Here is a 16827-nt window from a genome sequence, read left to right on the forward strand (position 1 = left end):
GTCAACACAAAGGCAGCACAGACCTCTAGGGAAGAGAATTCCCACTCCAAATGCCCTTTTCAAATTTCTTCTCATCTACCTGATGGAATCAGAAAGTCACACAACGCAGAAACAGATTATTTGCCCCCACTGACTTGATATGTAATCTGATCTATTCCCATTTGCCAATATTTGGTCCATATCCCCCTCAACTTTTCCTATTCTTGTACCAATCCAGATACTTTTTTAGCTGTGTAATTGCACACACCTTCACCACTTCTGACAGCACTTTCTGATCACACACCTCTCTCTGCGTGAAAATGTTGCCCGAAGTTTCCTTCTAAGTCGCTCCCCTCTCACCTTCAACATCAGCACTTTACTTTTGGCCTCCCCTCTCCTGGGAAACCGACCTTGGCTATTCAGGCTATTCATGCCCCTCATGATCTTATAAACATCTGTCATGTCACCCCTCAGCCTCCACACTCCGGGGAAAACACTTCAAATTGTTCAGCCTCTCCCTACAGTTCAGACCCTCCTGTCCTTGAACATCCTTGTAAATCTGTTTTTTTCTGCACCTCTCAAGGTTAACAACATCTTTCCTTTAGCAGAGCCAACCGATGTGTGCGCAGTATTCTTAAAGTGGCCTCATCAATGTCCTGTACAGAAGCAACATGCCATCCCAACCCCTATACCCAATGCTCTGACTGATTAGGGCAACCATGACAAATGTGAGACATTTTTCCATCCCCATCCCTGTCTGCTTTCCGGAGAGACCACTCTCTCTGTGACTCCCTTGTTTGCTCCACACTGCCCTCCAACCCCACAACACCCAGCACCTTCCCCTTAAACAGCAGGAAATGCTACACTTGCCCCCACACCTCCTCCCTCACCCCTATCCGAGGCCCCAGGATGACTTTCCATACTAAGCAGAGGTTCACCTGCACATGTGCCAATGTGGTATACTGCATCCACTGTACCCGGTGTGGCTTCCTCTACATTGGGGAAACCAAGCGGAGGCTTGGGGACCGCTTTGCAGAACACCTCCAATCGGTTTGCAACAAACAACTGCACCTCCCACTCGCGAACCATTTCCACTCCCCCTCCCATTCTTTAGATGACATGTCCATCATGGGCCTCCTGCAGTGCCACAATGATGCCACCCGAAGATTGCAGGAACAGCAACGCATATTCCGCTTGGGAACCCTGCAGCGCAATGGTATCAATGTGGACTTGACCAGCTTCAAAATCTCCTCTTCCCCCACCGCATCCCAAAACCAGCCCAGTTCGTCCCCTCCCCACACTGCACCACACAACCAGCCCAGCTCTTCCCCTCCACCCACTGCATCCCAAAACCAGTCCAACCTGTCTCTGCCTCCCTAACCTGTTCTTCCTCTCACCCATCCCTTCCTCCCACCCCAAGCCGCACCCCCATCTCCTACCTACTAACCTCATCCCACCTCCTTGACCTGTCCGTCTTCCCTGGACTGACCTATCCCCTCCCTACCTCCACACCTATACTCTCCTCTCCACCTATCTTCTTTACTCTCCATCTTTGGTCCGCCTCCCCCCTCTCCCTATTTATTCCAGAACCCTCACCCCATCCCCCTCTCTGATGAAGGGTCTAGGCCCGAAACGTCAGCTATTGTGCTCCTGAGATGCTGCTGGGCCTGCTGTGGTCGTCCAGCCTCACATTTTATTATCTTGGATTCTCCAGCATCTGCAGTTCCCACTATCACTGTCCTTCCCTACCCTGTCTCACATGCTACTCCACCTTCAAGGAACTATGTGTGTGCACTAAAGGTCTCTTTATTCAGTAACAGTCCCCAGGGCTGTCTAAGTCCTGCCCAGCATCACCTTACCAAATGCAAAGCCTCTCATTTATCTAAATTAAACTCCATCCGCCATTCCTTGGCCCATTGGCCCATTTGATCAATGTCCCATTGCACTCTGAGATAATCTTCACCACTGTCCACTGCATCACATTTTAATATCATCTGTAAACTTACTAACCATGCCTCTGATATTCACACCCAAACCCTTTATATTAATGATGGACAGCAGTGAACTCAGCACTGATACTTGCAGCACGCCGCTGGTCACTGGTCTCCAGTCTGTAAAACAATCCTCTGCCTTCAAGCCAATTTTGAATTCAATTGGCTATCTCCCCCCGGATCCCATGTGATTACCCATTACTAATCTGCCTACCATTCGGAACGTTACCGAACACCTTCCTGAAGCCCATATAGAAAATGTCTGCCACACTGCCTTCATCAAACTTCTTTATCACCTCTTCAAAATAATCAAGTTAGTGAGACACGATTTTCACTGCGCAAAGCAATGTTTACTATCCCGAATCAATACTTGCCTTTCCAAATGCATGTAAATCCTATCCCTCAGAATCCCCTCCAACAACTTACCCAGCTCTCATGTCAGCCTCACTGGTCTATGGTTCACTGGCTTGGCTGATCATTGTTTCCTTTTCGAGTCCCACTCCTCCACTGGTCACAGCAAATTTTAAATGCAACCAGGTTGGTGATGTGGCCGATGATATAGGGCTCAGACTGTGTCAGCATCAGTGTAAGGAGCAAGTCAGGCAGTTTACTTTGATCTGCGAAAACAACATGTTTATGATCAAAACAAATTTACTCAAACTATGATGGAATGAAGAATGACACATGCAGTTCACAAACACACACACACGCACACACAAAGAAATGTGATCAATTCTCACAAATGTTATTCTGGTGCAAAATTTATTCTGTTCGCACAAGTTGTTGGCAATGGGATTACTTCCTGCAGCCCTTAGATTTGGCTGAATTCCCTTTGCTACAGCTGGTGGGAGATTACAATTAATCCTCATCATGAATCCTCCATGAGTGGTAAAGATGATTGGTGCATTTTCAGCTCTCATACATTGATGTGATGAGGAACAAGGAAATAGAGACGGAGCAACAGGCTGTTGCTTTCGAGGCAGGTTACTTTTTTTTCCTCTGAGTTGAATCGCACAATAACACTATCCAACCCACAAACTGGAACATGTGAGGTCTCCTTGAACATTGTCTCCATTATATGCGTACATCACATTCCCTGCTCCACGTAGATGTATCATTGCTGCTGTAATACACAGAGCCACATATGACCGCACTCGTTATAAAGGTATGTTTATATGTGCCTGCATAATATAAAAATAACATGTTTAATATATGTTTAATACATATATAATCTGTGTTAACAAGAATGTGTCTTATTCCTAAAGAAATACAAAAATTACTGGAAAAGCTCAGCAGCCTGGCGGCATCCATGAAGAGAAATGAGAATTAATGTTTCAGGTTCAGTGATCCTTCCTCAGAAACTGTTTTATTTTTAAAATTATTTCCCCAGTTTTATTCTCCCATACAAGAGGAAATATCAGTCAGGTCTTCACCATTAACACTCACCTCAAGCTCTTACATAGTCAAGAACATTTCTCGTTCTCAGGCCTAAACTGTTAATCCTCCAGGAACTGAATGCCTTCATCACAGGACGGTATATACAAGTTAGCAAGGAAGGAGCTGAAGGAAGGGCTTAGGAGAGCTATAAAGGGGCATGAGAAACCCTTGGTGGATAGCATCAAGGAAAACCCCAAGGCTTTTTGCACGTATGTGCAGAACAAGAGAATGAACAGAGGAATGGTAGGGCCGATCAAGAATTGTAAAGGGAATTTGTGCACAGAGCCGAAAGAGATAGGAGGGGTCCTTAATGAATACTTTTCTTCAGTATTCACAACTGAGAGGGACCTCATTGTAGAGGAGGACATTGTGAAACAGGTAGGCTAGAGGACGTGGATGTTCGTAAAGAAGATGTACTATGAATTCTGAGGAAGTTGAAGGTAGATATGTCATGCAGCCCTGATGGGATTTATCCAAGGATTCTGTGGGAAGTGAAGGACAAGATCACAGGGCCTGTGGCAATGATCTTTTCATCCTCACTGTCCATGGTTATATTGCTGGAAGATTGGAAAGAGGCAAACATCATTCCCTTGTTCATAAAAGGGAACAGGGATAACCCCAGAAATTACAGAACACTTAGTCTTACTTCAGTGCTGGGCAAGTTATTGGAAAGGGCTCTGAGAGATAGAGTTTATGATCACTTGGACAGGCACAGTTTGATTCGTGATATGCAGCATGGACTTGTAAGGGTTAGATCATGCCTCACAAACCTTACTGAATTCTTTGAAGTGGTGACCAAACACATGGATGAAGGTGGAGCAGTGGATGTGGTATCTGCGGATTTGACCCAGGCCTTTGATAAGGTTCCCCAGGGTAGGCTTATGCAGAAGGTAAGGAGACATGGGATATGGGGAAATGTGGCAGATTGGCTGACCCTTATAGGACAAAGGGTGGTAATGGATGGGAAATATTCAACATGGTGCTCTGTCACAAGTGGTGTACTACAAGGATCTGTTCTGGGTGTTCTTCTGTTTGTGACGTTTGTAAATGATTTGGATGAAGGGGTGGAATGATGGATTAGTAAGTTTGTGGATGATATAAAGGTGGGTAACTGTGGACAGTGTGGACGGCTGCTGTAGGTTACAAAGCGACATTGATAGGATGCAGAGCTGGGCTGAGAAGTGGCAAATGGATTATAACCCTGAAAAGTGTGACGTGATTCATTTCTGAAGGACAAATTTGAAAGCAGAATACAGGGTTAACGGAAAGATTCTTGGCAGTGTGGAGGAGTAGGGGGATCTTGGGCTTCATGTCCACAGTTCCCTGAAAGATGCCACCCAGGTGGATAGAGTTGTTAAGAAGGCACATGGTGTGTTAGCTTTCATTAATAGAGGGATTATGTTCAAGTGCCATGAAGTTTATGCTCCAGCTGTACAAAAGCTTGGTTCTGCCACATCTGGAGTAATGTGTTCAGTTCTGATCACCTCATTACAGGGAAGATCTGGAAGCATTGTAAAAAGGTGCAGAGGAGATTTTCCAGGATGTCGCCTGGAATGGAGGGAAGGTCTTCTGAGGAACGGTTGAGAGAGCTAGGGCTTTCCTCCCTAGAATGACAAAGGATGAGAGGTGACTTGATAGAAGTGTACAAAATGATCGGAGGTGTAGATAGAGTGGAGAGCCAGAGACTTTTCCTAGGGTGGAGGTAGCTTTTATGAGGGGACATAGTTTTAATGTGAGTGGAAGTAGATATAGTGGAGACGTCAGAGGTAGGTTCTTTACTCAGAGAGTGGTAGGGGCTTGGAATGCATTGCCAGAGAGGGTAGTGGAGTCAGCCTCATTAGGGGCATTTAAGTGGCTATTAGACATGTAAAAATGTGATAGTATAAGGTGGGGGTGGAGGTTAGATAGACCTTAGGTTTAGGGTAAAGGTCTGGCACAACATTGTGGGCCGAAAACCCTACACTGTGCTGCACTGTTCTGTTCTATATAGAGACCCTTCTTTGAAAAGTTTCAAAGGCCATCATTTTTTATTAGTTTAGGGCATGATACCTACAGACAGTGCATTGGGTAGAATCTCAGCAATGTCCTGTAGAAATGCAGGGAAATATGCCTAAGATCATACCCAGCACCCTTTGCAGGAAACAGCACCATTCCATTTCCTTTCCAAATCACTTGTGACATCTTCAGATTAACTTTATCTGATTTATGTACCAGGACCCACAACTCCCTCTTTCGCACGCAAACTCTGTGTTCTCCCTCCAGTTAAATAATTTACTGCCGTTTTACCCTTTCCCCAAAACACAAACTTCCCATAACCCACACTGTACTGTTTTATTTGCAATGCTGAAAGTTCGCTCATTATCATCCCCTGTCTACAGCCCGTTATAGATGCTCCGCCTCCACTTGACATCTTATTGAATGACTGTACTGGTGTACTAGCAAATTGAGCTCCAATCTTGTCAGACCTTCGTCCAAATCGTTAATCTAGATTGTGAACTGTTGATGACCTCGCACTCATCCCCAAGGAATTCCAGTCGCTGCAGCTTTTCAAACTGAAAATAAATAATTATCTCTACTCTGCATTTCCTGTTAGCGAACCAGGGCTTGCTGTGTAGCAGCCAAGAAAGGTTGCAGGGCCTCTACTGCAGTGTGTAACTCGTAGACGAGGTGTATTTGAGCTCAGCAACACACCATTAGGGCTATTTGTTGTCAGATCATCAGGTAGAGGTTGTATTGTCAATGATTCCGATCCTTGAGCATTTAAAAAATCAAGCATAGAATATAGACTGACATTTGAGTAGAATGCTGTACGGTCAAAAATGCTGTCTTTTAGATGCAGCAATAAATCTAGTCTACCCTCTCAATCAGGTGCTCAATTTTCCCTGGACACATATTGAGGAGGAGCGGAGATTTCCTATCAGCCTGGTTAACATTCGCCCCTTTACAAACACCACAAATACAGATAATCTTCTTAATTAATTTCATTTCTGGCTGTAGGTGCTGTGTGGAAAATTTCCCATAACAAAATAGAACAAAGTCTTTGACGAGTGACCTTGCAGACGTTTGCAAAGTCATAAGGGGCACAGATGTGCAAAGAGCCAAGGTCTTTTCCCTGGGGTGGGGGAGTACAAACCGAGAGGGCACAGCTTTAAGGAGAGAGGGGAAAGGTTTAAAAGGGACTTAAGGGACAACATTTTCATGCAGAGGGTGATGTGTTTATGGAATGAGCTGCCAGAGGAAGTGGTGGAGGCTGGTCCAATTACAACATTTAAAATTATCAGGATGAGTATATGTTTCGGAACAGTTTAAAGATGTATGAACCAAGTGCTGCCAAATGGGCCTAGATTTATTTGGGATATCTGTATGGCATGGACGAGTTGGACCGAAGGGTCTGTTTGGATGCTGTCTATCTCGATGTCTCTCTGAATCCATGTTTGACTGCTCCATTTGTGTAACTCCTGAGAGGGGAAGAATGATCCCCTATCTCATTATAACTTCCTTTCCCTTTGTAACAGCTTTGAGGGGTGGAGTGAGAGAACAACACACAGGATAGGAACTGCAGTTGGCCATTCAGACCCTCGAGCCTGCTGCTCAACTTAGAAAGATCATGGCTGATCTGTTTGTGGCTGAACACCCGTTTCCTGTTTATTCCCAATAATGGACTCTCTTGTCCATTAAAGGTCAGTTGATCTCTGCATTGAATATCTTCACTAACCCAGTCTTCACTGTTCCCTGCGGATGAAAACACCACAGACAGCACAATATTAAAGAGAAAGATAAATTCTTATCTCAATCTTAATTGGGCAACTCCTTAAAGTGGGTTACCCTCACAGCAAGTTACCTCCTCTTTAAAGAGCACAACAAATAGGAGCAGATGTAGGCCATTCATTCCCTCAAACCTATTCCATATTCCGATTGGCTCTGTTCAGTAAAGTATTTATCAATCTCAGCCATCACTGCTCTCTTGGGAAAACATTCCCGATACCTTCAGACCAGACAGCAGAAGAAGTTCGAGCAGAATTAGCCATTTGGCCCGTCAGGTCTGCTCTACTGTTCGATCCTGCTTGCCAAGTTTCTCAAAATAATTCTCTTGCCTTCTCACCATAACCCTCAATCTGCTCATTGATCAAAACGTATCTATCTTTATCTTAAAGACGCGAGTGTGTCTGTGTCTCTGTGTGTGTGTGTGTGTGTGTGTGTGTGTGTGTGTGTGTGTGTGTGTGTGTCTGTCTGTGTGTCTGTGTATTTCTGCTTTATGGCAGGAAATATCATGGTCATGTGGGATTGTCCATCAGACTGGAAGCCTGTGATTCGCTGTGATCCACAGGGATTGGTGCTGGATTTATTTTTGGTTGTCATTTCAATAAATGATTTAGATGAAAATGATAGAAGGCATGGGTAGCAAGTTTACATATAACACTGAGATTATTTCAACTGTCAACAGGGAAGGCTTTCCAAGATTACAAAGTGAACTTGATTAATTGAATGAATGAATCATAAAGATGTACAGTATGGGAACAAATCCTTTGGCCCAACATGTCCATGCTGACCAGGTATCTGAAATTAATCTAGTCCCATTTTCCAGTGTTTGGCCTATATTCCTCTGAACCATTCCAATTCATATACCTATCCAGATACCTTTAAAATGGTGTTTCAACAAGCCTCTAGCATGTCATCTGGCAGTTCAATCAAATGTTTTTAAAATCTTTCCCCTCGCACCTTAAACCTGTGCCTTCTAATGTTTGACTCCCCATACTCTGGGAAAAAGACCCTGACTATTCACCCTATCCATGCCCTTCATGATTTTATAAACATATATAAGGTGCACATTTTACTCCAGTCCACACGAATGGCTGTGCTTTCTGTTATCCCGGGCCTGAATGCTGAAATTCAACACTGATCCTTCTCAATCAAGTCACAATTCTGGAAAAAAGTTGAACCAATTTGTTCAGACATTTTATGAAACACTGCTGTGGGAATTGAACCCAGACCTTTGGGCCCAAAGGTGGAGACACTGCCACCACACTGCAAAGGCCCCTGAATCTGCAACATTACTCTCCTGTAAATTTGCTCATCAGCCTGTTCTGACAGGCTGTGACACACCTCTGTGACTGGCAGCACTTGAATCCAGAACTTTTGCTCCGGGGCTAGTGACATTGCCACAGGTTCAAGGACGGAAATCGAATCCAGAGCTGTAGCACAGAGGCATTGGCACTACCCATTACACAAGGCCTAAGTCATGTTCAGATTTTGAGTCACATTTTGCCTGCCAGCTGTCAACTGAGTTTTGGTTTATCAAATCCTGGTTAACTTTTCTGAAGTACACAGGGAAGATTTTTCAGTGTTGACCAAATGCAAGGTACTTGCCTCAACTATTAGCATGTTGAGTGCATTTCTGTGCCATTGAGATCAACTAATAACATCTTGAATTGCTTGGCTATGATTTCCAACTTTCATGGTTATTATCTGAAACCCTCCCTCCACTGACCCCTTCTCTCTCTCCTCCTGGACACCACCCCAAGGCCTCTTACTCTCCCTTGACCTCTTCATTTCCAACTGCCATTGAGACATCAAACACCTCAACCTCTCCAGCCTCTCACCCACTCCAACGTCTCCCCCACAGAGCATTCAGCCCTTTGCACCCTCCGCTCCAATCCTAACCTCAGTATAAAACCCACGGACAAGGGAGGTGCCGTTGTAATATGGCGCACTGACCTCTCCATCACCGAGGCCAGGACCAGCTCTCTGAAATCTCCTCCTACCGCCCCCTGGATCATGACGCCACCCCCGACCACCAAAACATCATCCCCCAGACCATCCACAACCTCATCGCTTCAGGTGGCCTCCCACCCACAGCCTCCAACTTCATGGTTCCCCAACCCCGCACCACCCGCTTCTATCTCCTTCCCAAAATCCACAAACCGGACTGACCTAGTCGACCAATTGTCTCTGCCTGCTCCAGCCCCACCGACGTTGTCTCCACCCTTGTAGACTCAACTTTCTCCCCCTTGGTCTGGGAACTCCCTACCAACGTCTGTGACACCACCCACGCCTTCCACTGCCTCCAAAACTTCCAACTCCCTGGTCCCCAACACCTCATCTTCAGAATGGACGCCCGATTCCTACATACTTGCAGTCCCCATGCAGACGGCCTGCAGACCCTCTGCTCCTTCATGTCCCGCAGGCCCGACCAGTCCCCCTCCACTGACAGCCTTGTCTGTTTAGCTGAACTCATCCTCAACCTTAACAACTTCTCTTTCAATTTCTCCCACTTCCTACAGACAAAGGGGGTGGCCATGGGTAGCCGCATGGGCCCCAGCTATGCCTGCCTCTGTGTAGGGTACGTGGAACAGTCCCTCTTCTGAAGCTACACCGGCCCTATCCCCCACCTCTTCCTCCGGTACATTGATGACTGTATCGGTGCCGCCTCATGCTCCCACGAGGAACTCGAACAGTTCATCCACTTCAACAACTCCTTCCACTCCAACCTTAAAATTATCTGGACCACCTCTGACACCTCTCTCTCCATCCAGGACCTCTCTGTTTCCATCTCTGGCAACCACCTGGAAACCAATATCCATTTCAAGCCTACTGACTCCCACAGCTACCTAGAATACACCTCCTCCCACCCACCTTCCTTGCAAAAATGCCATCCCCTATTCCCAATTCCTTCGCCTCCGCCGCATCTGCTCCCGAGATGAGGCATTCCACTCCCGTACATCTCAGATGTCCTCGTTTTTCAAGGGCTGCAACTTCCCCTCCAAGTGGTCAAAAACCCTGTCGACCGGACCTCCTGTGTTTCCCACAACTCATCCCTCACACCCCCTCCACGCAATAACAACAAAAACAGAATCCCTCTTCTCCTCACGTACCACACCACGAACATCCGGACCCATTGCATCATCCTCCGGCACTTCCGCCACCTGCAATCGGACCCCACTACCAAATCTGCTTTCCAGAGGGACCACTCTTCCCCCTGACTCCCTTGTCCGCTCCACACTCCCCACCAGCCCCACCATCCCCGGCACTTTTCCCTGCAACCGCAAGAAGTGCAACAGCTGCCCCCACACCTCCTCCCTCACCCCCATCCCAGGCCTCATGGAAACCTTCCACATCAAATAGATGATCACCTGCACATCTGCTAATGTGGTATATTGTATCCCCTGTTCCTGATGGGGCATCCTCTACGTTGGGAAACCAAGCGGAGGCTTGGAGACCACTTTGTGGATCACCTACGCTTGGTCTGCAACAAACAATTACACCTCCCAGTTGCAAACCACTTCAACTTACCCTCCCACTCTTTGGACGACATGTCCATCATGGGCCTCCTCCAGTGCCACACGATGCCATCTGAAGGCTGCAGGAACAGCACCTCATATTTCGCTTGGGAACCCTGCAGCCTAATGGCATCAATGTGGACTTCACAAGCTTCAAAATCTCCCCTCACGCTACTGCATCCCAAAACCAGCCCAGCTTGTCCCTGCCCCTGTAACCTGTCTGCTCTTTCTCCCACCCATCCACTCCTCCCACCTCAACTCCTACCCCCACCTCATACCTACCGGCCTCATCACTGTCTCCTTGAGCTGTCCTTCTCCTCTGCATCTATCTGATCCTTTATCCATCTTCCATGTGACTTCCCCTCTCTCTCTATTTATTCTAGAATCCCGTTCCCCTCTCCCATTTCTGAAGAAGGGCCCAGACCTGAAACGTCAGCTTTCCTGCTCCTCTGATGCTGCTTGGCCTGCTGTGTCCATCCGGCTCTAAACCTTATTATCTCCGATTCTCCAGCATTGGCAGTTCCGACTCTGTCTGTAAACTTCAATGTTAGCGAAACAAACTCTGCAGACATATTCTGCACTATAGAGAATCTCGATTAGACATTACTGAACACCAGACATGACCAAAGAGCATAATTTCCAACCCCGAAAGAGCATATTGCAGATCACGATTTCCTGTCTCTAATGTGTGGCTGCCCTACCCTAAAACCATTAAATGTTACAAGGCAACAAACTATATTCGAGGAACAAAAGCAAAGTTGCTGGAAAAGCTCAGCAGGTCTGGCAGCATCTGTGAAGGCCAAAGAAAACAGAGCTAATGTTTGGGGTCCAGTGACCCTTCCCCAGAAGTTATGGCTGCTGGGAAAATGTCAGTTTGTCTGCCGAAAATAGGGAGGTGGGTCGGGTAGGGAGTAAACAATAGGATAGGGCGCAAAGAGCGAGAAAGAAGTTGGACAGACAAAGGAGTTAATAACGATCAGGCTGGGAGGGTGAGTAGTTGCTAATAGGGACTGTTAGTGACTGACAACAGGGAGTGTGTAATGGCAGGGTATGTGGTAACAAGGCCTGGTGTGTGCAGTGGGGTGTGGGACATGGGAGAGTTTAGGCCCTAAAATTATTGAACTCAATACTGAGTCCGGAGGGCTGCAGGGTCCCCAAGTGGAAAATGAGGTGTTGTTCCTCCAGCTTGCATTGGACTTTGCTGGAACAGTGCAGCAAGCCAGAGACAGAGATGTTGGCCAGGGAGCTGGATGGTGCATTGATGTGGCAGGCAACAGGTAATTCAGGGATAATAAAATGTGAGGCTGGATGAACACAGCAGGCCAAGCAGCATCTCAGGAGCACAAAAGCTGACGTTTCGGGCCTAGACCCTTCATCAGAGATCTCTGATGAAGGGTCTAGGCCCGAAACGTCAGCTTTTGTGCTCCTGAGATGCTGCTTGGCCTGCTGTGTTCACCCAGCCTCACATTTTATTATCTTGGAATTCTCCAGCATCTGCAGTTCCCATTATCTCAGGTAATTCAGGGACTTTTCTTGGGAGCAAAATGTAGATGTTCTACAAAGCAGTCTCCAAGTCTACACTTTGTTTCCCCAGTGTAGAGGAGACCACATTGTGAGCAGCAAATGCAGTAGACACGATTCTGGGAAGTGCAAGTGAAGTGTTGCTTCACCTGGAAGGTATGTTTGTGTCCTTGGATACTGGGGAGGGAGGGGGTAAATGGGCAGGTGTTGCACCTTCACCGGTTACAGCGGAAGGTGCCGTAGGGCTGTGGGGAGGTTGGCGGTTTGGACCAGGGTGTCCCAGAGGGAATGGCCCTGTAGAAGGCAGACAAGGAAAGGGAGGGGGATCTGAGTTTGATGCTGGCAGCTCGCAGAAAGTGGCGGAAATGGTTTCTGACGATCTTCTGGATGTGGATGCTGGTGGGATGGTCGTTGAGAATAAGGGAAACTCTATCGCTGTTGCGGGAGGGAAGAGAAGGGATGAGGGCAGAAGTGTGGGAGATGGGTCAGACCTGGCTGAGGGCCCTGTCGACAACGGAGCTGGGGAATCCTCGATTGAGGAAGGAGGTGGACATGTCAGACGATCCCTTTTTGAAGTTGGCTTCATCTGAACATATGCGACCGAGACGGGGGCACTGACAGCATGGGATGGAGTCTTTACAGGAAGTGGGATTGAGGAGGTATGGTCCAGGTAGCTGTGGGAGTCTGTGGGTTTGTAATGGACGTTAGTGGCCAATCTCTCCCCAGGAATGGAAACAGAAATGTTAAAGAAGGGAAAGGAGGGGTCAGAGATAGACCAGGTGAAAGTGAGGGCAGGGTGGAAATTGGAAGCAAAATATCTGAAGTTTTCTAATTCCAGATGAGAGAGAGAAGCAGTACCGATGATATCATTGATGCATTGGAGAAAGATTAGTGGGTGGAGGCTAGAATAGGACTGGAAAACGGAATGTTCCACGTACCCCATGAAGAGACAGGCAAAACTTGGGCCCATCCAGGTACCCATGGCAACCCCTCTTTCCTGAAGAAAATTAGTCTCCTCATTTGGTCAGCAATCCACCCTCCACCCATCTCCTCCTGCCCACACAAGGCAAACCAAGCTCAGGGTCTTTGGGAAAATGCAGACTGGAGTTTGTAGAGATTCTGGAGATGGGAGGGTCTTTCAAAACATGTCAGTGTTGTGTGGGGGTGGTGGTGGGAATATCACTCACTGGGCTTTGGTGGGGCAGATTGTGTTTAATTTGCATAAATGCGAGACATTGTTTTTGGTGAAACAAACAAGGGCAGGACTGATACAATTTAAATTAGGGCCTTTGGTAGTGTTGCAGAACAGAGACTAGACTGTCAGGTATAATTCTGTGAAGTCTTTGTCACATATAGACAGGCTGGTTAAGAAGGTGCTCAGTTTACTGTCTTCATCGCTCAGGCCTTTGAGTTTGGGAGTTGGGATGCCATTTTCAGATTGTACAGTACGTTGGTGAGGCATCTTCTGAAGAACTGTGTCCACTTCTGGTCGCACTGTTATAGGAAGGATAGTATTAATCTGGAGAGAGAACAGCAGAGATTTACCAGGATGTCGGTGGGAATTGATGGTTTGAGTTATAAAGAGAGGCTGGACAGGCTGGGACTTTTCTCAGTTGTGCTTTGGAGATTGCGGAGAGACCTGATTGAGGTTTACAAAGCTTGAGGGGCACAGATAAGTTGAAAGTTAGTCATCTTTTCTTGGGGGTGGAGGATTTCAAGATGATGGGGATATTTAATTTTTTGAGGAACAAATATCTGAAAAGACATGAGGAACAATTATTTTACAGAGTTGTTCGTGTATGGAACAAACTTCCAGACAAAATGGTGAAAGTGCCGACAGTTACCATGTTTAAAAGACATTTAGATAAGTACATGAGGAAGAAATCAGTTTGGATGGTGTTGTGAGCTGCTGCCTTCCCAGGCCCTCTCTGAATAAATCCCAGATGGTCCTCATCCTCTGCTGCTGCCTGTGCAGTGGCGTGTGGAGACCAGCAGAGGGTGGCATTGCATCACACCAAACAGCACAGAGACTGTCAGACCTGACCCACACAGAGACACACAGATACGTACACAAATACACCGATACTTACACAAATAAGGGGAGACTATCAGAATTTCTCTGGCTCTGTGGTTTGTCAATATTTCATTCATTCCATCTGGTGTGTGTCAGGATTCCTGTTATTCCGTGGACAGCATTTCATTATTTGAGTCACTCCATGAGAGTACATCAGTATTTGCTCTCTCCAGTGAGTGTGACAGTCTTTCAGTTGTTCCATGGGGACTGTGACTCTGTGAGATTTTCAATGCTTGATTATTGAAGATGTAGGGACAAGTTGGGAGACTAGTAAATATTACAGGTTAGATTCAGTATCTGACCTGTCTGAAGGAGGAGGTGTAGGAGGGAGACTCCGTGCTCCCTTCCTGGGAGCTGGTGGAGACGATGTGTTGTGAGCCCACCCTCCTGCCCACCGAGACCGTGGGGATTCCATTTATACCGGCTCGATATAAAAGGGAGATGGCATCAGGGACACAGTTTCTAAGCTGTGCCAGGTGGAAATGGAACTGACAGTGGGGTTAAAGTGAGAATTACCCTTCACTGAACATTGCTGCTTACTCGGTCGGTGGGACATGTATATTTTGGAATCTCCACACGGGTCGTCCTGGTTCTCTCCAGCTCATTCCAGGGTCCACCCCATGCGGCGGGGGAAGGTGGGTGAGGGAACTGATGTGGGGAACACCACCGCCCTGCTTGGCCTTTTCTGTCCTATCCCAGGCTGTTCCTCCTGGAATGAGGGAAAGGGAGGGTTGGAATGAAGGTGAATGTGCATGGCCCTGCTGTTAGTGATGGTGTAGGTGAGGGGGAATTGGTGAGGTGTCCGGATTGAATCAGTTGACAATGTTGATTCCATGCAATGTTTTCAGTGTAGGGGAGTAGCGGAGGTGGTGTGTGTGTGTGTGAGAGAGACAGAGAGAGAGAGTGAGAGAGACACAGAGGCAGAGAGAGAGAGAGAAGGAGAGATGGAGCAGTGAGAATACAGTGTTGTTTATCCTGACGGAGCGGGGAAGGCTATTGTTGCCCTGTGTTGCTGGACATTTCTTCAGACTGCAGGTACTGCACTGGGCTGTGTGGTGAGCTCAGGCCATACTCGGTGGGTCTGGTGGTGTGGTTTCCTCTGCTAAAAGAATGGTCCTCCTTTGTACTCGCCCATGCACCAGGATCTCCGTGTCCCTTTCGATCAATCTTGGTGCAATTGCTCCTGATCTGCCAGGCTCGGGGTAAACCGTGTAGGCTGGCACCAAACTAAGAAAGTTCTAATGTGTGCCCATTGGCCTTTTAAAGAATGGCACCTGCACCAGGGATGGAATACCTGGGCCATCCAGGCGATGGGAACTATTACCAGCCATGATGGGTGGGAGAGTCAGGCTGGCATTGAATGAGAGGAATGGCATGTGCTGGGTGAGGGAGAAAATGAGGGGAGTTTGATAACATAGCATCAAAAAACTAGCTCGGCCTCCTGCAGACTATCCTTCTGTCAAACTCAATTGAAATGTCACTGAGACAAATTATTGTTAGATTCAGCCCAATGAGTCAAAAACTGTGCTCACCACACTGTCTGTCACAAATGCAGAACAAATGCTCATTCAAAACTCTCCATCATCTGAACTCACAGCAATATCCTATTCACACATCATTCCTGAAACACTGACCCATGTTGCAAGATGCTATCAAAATGTCTACATGTCAGTATTCTAAAACTTGTGAGCACATCCTTCCATGACACAGTCTCTCAATCTCCCCGTCTCTGTCTAGAAATCCAATCCATCCCATTTGTTCGTATTTAAACTGATTCCCCACCATCTCTCTCTGGCAGTGATTTTCACACCCATGGCACCCCTTGTCATGGCACATTGGAGATATGGAGCTGTAAATGGATGGGAGCAGCACATCCTGTCACTTCCAGCATGGGCTGCAAGTTTCCCCAAACTGGGCAGCGATTTAACGCAGCGTTAACCGAGCACCGCACTGGAGTGGTCTGTACAGATCTACACGCTGGGAGGGTAACTGCTCCGGGTTTAGAGATCAGTTCAGTGGTGTTCACTTCACAGCCCCCCGTGCTGGAGAGGTACCTGATCCAGGGTTATAGATCGATGCACTGGTGTGGTCTGCACAGCTCCCCGTGCTGGACTGATATCTATGTGACTGGTGAGGCCTGCACAGTGTCCCACTCTGGGCAAATTGCCGGGTTGCATTGAGCAGGACACTAGCCTGGTCTGCACAGTGCTCCATGCTGAACAGATATTCCATCTGGGTTTGTGGTGTCTGGGCTGGTTCCGTGAGGTGAATTGAGAATGTGAGATAACTGACCACTTCAGCTGATCTGGCAATGCCTTCAGTTTGTGTTTGCCAGTTGTGTTGAGTTTGGGGAGAGATTTCCACCGCGAGGCTGTGTTTCTCAACAAAACTGATGGACAGAAGGGCCTTTGTGATGTGGATCTTTATGACTCCATCACATTCTGTAACCGACATTCCCCGGAACATTCTGTCACCGACTTTCCCCGGAACATTCTGTAACCGAATTTATTTGTGAATGTTTGGATGTCAGTTAATTGAACAAAAGATA

Source organism: Stegostoma tigrinum, unplaced genomic scaffold (genome assembly GCF_030684315.1).
Source record: "Stegostoma tigrinum isolate sSteTig4 unplaced genomic scaffold, sSteTig4.hap1 scaffold_57, whole genome shotgun sequence".
Taxonomy (NCBI): domain Eukaryota; kingdom Metazoa; phylum Chordata; class Chondrichthyes; order Orectolobiformes; family Stegostomatidae; genus Stegostoma; species Stegostoma tigrinum.